Here is a 4,167-nt window from a genome sequence, read left to right as displayed (position 1 = left end):
CAAATGAAATCTATTCAGTGGATGAATTCCCATGAAAGCATTTATATGTATTAGCAGTCCATCAGATGAAGGGCTAATGTGTCCTGTTTACATGCTGCAACAGTCGGTGATTAGAAAGAATCACCGAGACACAATCCAGCTCTGCAACACGTCAGACCTCCGAGAGAGAGATCAATGGCCCTGCAGCTAGTCCATGACATCACTGCTCTTCTTCCTCCTTTCCTTCCATATTCCTTTCTCCCATCTTTCCTTCTTCCTCCTTTCCTTCCATATTCCTTTCTCCCTTCCTCCTTTCCTTCTTTTTTTCTTTCCACCCTTCCTCCTTTCCTTCCAAATTCCTTTCTCCCATCTTTCCTTCTTCCTCCTTTCCGTCCATATTCCTTTCTCCCTTCCTCCTTTCCTTCCGTTTTCCTTCCACCCTTCCTCCTTTCCTTCCATCTTCCTTCCTTCCATCTTTCCTTCTTCCTCCTTTCCTTCCATATTCCTTTCTCCCTTCCTCCTTTCCTCCTTTCCTTCCTTTCCTTCTATAATCCTTCCTCTCTCCCTCCTTTCCTCCCTTCTTCCTTTCCTTCCTTCCTTCCTTCTTTCCTTCCTCCCTCCTTTCCTTCCTTCTACTTCCCTTCCATCCTTCAGTCTTCCTACCGCCTTTCCTTCCTTCTTCCTGCCTTCCATCCTCCCTCCCTCCCTCCTTTCCTTCCTTCTGTCTTCCTTCCTCCTTTCCTTCCTTCCTTCTTTCCTTCCTTTCCTTCTTCCTCCTTTCCTTCCATATTCCTTTCTCCCTTCCTCCCTTCCTTCCATTTTCCTTCCACCCTTCCTCCTTTCCTTCCGTCTTCCTTCCTCCCATCTTTCCTCCCTCCCTCCTTTCCTTCCTTCCTTGCTGCAACAGTCGGTGATTAGAAAGAATCACCGAGACACAATCCAGCTCTGCAACACGTCAGACCTCCGAGAGAGAGATCAATGACCCTGCAGCTAGTCCATGACATCACTGCTCTTCTTCCTCCTTTCCTTCCATATTCTTTTCTCCCTTCCTCCTTTCCTTCCGTTTTCCTTCCTCCCTTCCTCCTTTCCTTCCGTCTTCCTTCCACCCTTCCTCCTTTCCTCCTTTCCTTCCTTCCTTCTTTCCCTCCTTTCCTTCCGTCTTCTTCCCTTCCTTCCTTCCTTCTTCCCTTCCTCCTTTCCTTCCGTCTTCTTCCCTTCCTTCCTTCCTTCTTCCCTTCCTCCTTTCCTTCCGTTTTCCTTCCACCCTTCCTCCTTTCCTTCCTTCTTCTTCCTTTCCTTCTTTCATTCTGTCTTCCTTCCTACCTTCCTCCTTTCCTTCTTTCCCTCCTTTCCTTCCGTCTTCCTTCCTCCCATCTTTCCTTCTTCCTCCCTTCCTTCCTCCTTTCCTTCTATAATCCTTCCTCCCTCCCTCCCTCCTTCCTTCCTTCCTTCCTCCCTTCCTCCCTCCCTCCTTTCCTTCCTTCTTCTTCCCTTCCTTCCTTCCGCCTTCCTTCCACCCTTCCACCCTTCCTTCCTTACTTCCTTCTTCCTTCCTCGCTTCCTTCCTTCCTCCCTCCCTCCTTTCCTTCCTTCCTTCTTTCCCTCCTTTCCTTCCGTCTTCCTTCCTCCCTTCTTCCTTTCCTTCCATCCTTCCTCCTTTCCTTCCTTCCATGTTGCAACAGTCGGTAATTAGAATAGAAAGAATCACCGAGACACAATCCAGCTCTGCAACACGTCAGACCTCCGAGAGAGATCAATGACCCTGCAGCTAGTCCATGACATCACTGCTGCTTCACTGAAACAATCATTTTAACCCTCCCTTCCTTCTTCTTCCTTCCCTTCCTTCCTTCTTTCCTCCTTTCCTCCCTCCTTTCCTTCCTTCTTCCTCCCTTCCTTCCTCCTTTCCTTCCATATTCCTTTCTCCCTTCCTCCTTTCCTTCCTTCCTTCCTTCCTTCCTTCTTTCCTCCCTTCCTCCCTCCTTTCCTTCCTTCTACTTCCCTTCCATCCTTCAGTCTTCCTATCGCCTTTCCTTCCTTCTTCCTGCCTTCCTTCCTCCCTCTCTCATTTCCTTCCTTCTGTCTTCCTTCCTCCCTCTCTCATTTCCTTCCTTCTGTCTTCCTTCCTCCCTTCCTCCTTTCCTTCCTTCCTTCTTTCCCATCCCATCTTTCCTTCTTCCTCCCTTCTTCCTTTCCTTCCTTCTTCCTGCCTTCCTTCCTCCTTTCCTTCCTTCCATGCTGCAACAGTCGGTGATTAGAAAGAATCACCGAGACACAATCCAGCTCTGCAACACGTCAGACCTCCGAGAGAGATCAATGACCCTGCAGCTAGTCCATGACGTCACTGCTGCTTCACTGAAACACTCATTTTAACCCTCCCTTCCTTCTTCTTCCTTTCCTTCCTTCCTTCTTTCCCTCCTTTCCTTCTTCCTCCCTTCCTTCTTCCTTTCCTTCCATATTCCTTCCTCCCTTCTTCCTTTCCTTCCATCTTCCTTCCTCCCATCTTTCCTTCTTCCTCCTTTCCTTCCATATTCCTTTCTCCCTTCCTCCCTTCCTTCCACCTTTCCTTCCTTCTTTCCTCCCTTCCTTCCTCCTTTCCTTCCTTCTGTCTTCCTTCCTCCCTTCCTCCTTTCCTTCTTTCCCTCCTTTCCTTCCGTCTTTTCCTCCCATCTTTCCTTTTCTTCCTGTCTTCTCTTCCTTCCTCCCTTCCTTTCTTCCTTCCATCTTTCCTTCCTTCCTTCCTTCCTTTCCTTCTTCCTTCTCCTCCTTCTTTTCCTTCCTTCCTTCCATTTGTCCTTTCTTCCTTCCATCTTCCCTTCCTTCCTCACTCCTTCACTCCTTGCTCCCTCCCTTCGTTCCTTCCATCCATCTTTGTAATAATCCGGCACACATCAGATCAAATTGGGCTGTACTGTATGTGGCCCTTGAATGAAAATGAGTTTGACACCTGTGACATATTTAGTCTTTGAGAGTAACACTTGAATGTCAACCGTCTCTTATAATCATCCATCCTCTAGGCTACCAGGCACTTGAAGGTTAAGTTAATTGGGTAGCCGATCAATATTTCCCGATATGAGCAAACAGAGGGTCATGACAAGAAAAGACTGCTGCACTTCATTTGACAGTGTGTATAATGTCTCTCTACTATAGATGTCATGATGTCTCACCTCTGCTTAGGGTCGATGTGAGGGTTGCTCAAACATGGCTCCTCTTGGCTCTAGCGGGGAATACATTGCTGAGAGCTTGCATGCCTGAGTAGAGAATGGGTTTAAGCCAGGGATGTCAAACATGCAGCCCGTGGGCCAGAACCAGCCCACCAAGGCATCCAATCCGGCCCATTTTCCTTCTTGTCTTCTTTTCCTTCCTACCCTCCTGTCATCTGTCCTTCCTTCCTTCCTCCCTTTCTTCCCTCTGTCCTTCCTTCCATCTTTCCTTCATCTTCTTTTCCTTTCTTCCTTTCTCCTTTCCTTTCCTTCATATTCACTTTTCCTTCCTTCCTTCCTTCCTTCCTTCCTTCCCCCTTTCCTTTCCTTCATATTCCCTTTTCCTTCCTTCCTTTCTTCTTTTCATCTTTTCATCTTTCATCCCTCCTTCTTTCCTTCCGTCATTCCCTTCCTATCTTCTTTTCCTTCCCTCCCTCCTACCTTCCTTCCTTCCTTCCTTCCTTTTGTCTTTCCTTCCCTCCCTCCTTTCTTTCCTTCCTATCACTTTTCTCTTCCTTCTTTCTTTCCTTCCTTCCTTCCTTCCTTCTTTCCTTCTTTCCTCCCTTCGATCTTTTTATTTGTCCGGCCCATATGAAATCAAATTGGGCTGTATTTGGCCCTTGAACTAAAATGAGTTTGACACCCCTGGTTTAAGCAGTAAGACTCTCTTTGTGCTGTGATTTTTATAGGTGTGGGTAGAGTAGTGACACAGAGAAGGTGGGGTTGTATTGATGGTAGTATTGAACTCAAGTTATCTCTCTTTCATGCACTGAGAGAGTTGGCTAGATGCTATCTTTGCAAGAGCCACTGAGGATCTTAATACTTCAGTATTTCACCACAGTGCCAATGTTCAATACAAAGTTCATTATAATCCTTCACATTGACAAACGTCACTGTGAAGCACAAACACATATTGATGAAACCTTTCCTTTATTTTTCAGGTCACCATCCATTACCCTTCAATCAATCAATCAATCAATCAATCTTT

This window comes from Scomber japonicus, chromosome 5, assembly GCF_027409825.1.
Source record: "Scomber japonicus isolate fScoJap1 chromosome 5, fScoJap1.pri, whole genome shotgun sequence".
In the NCBI taxonomy this organism is placed as follows: domain Eukaryota; kingdom Metazoa; phylum Chordata; class Actinopteri; order Scombriformes; family Scombridae; genus Scomber; species Scomber japonicus.
The sequence above is the reverse complement of the archived record's forward strand: the minus strand, read 5'-3'. Positions refer to the sequence as shown.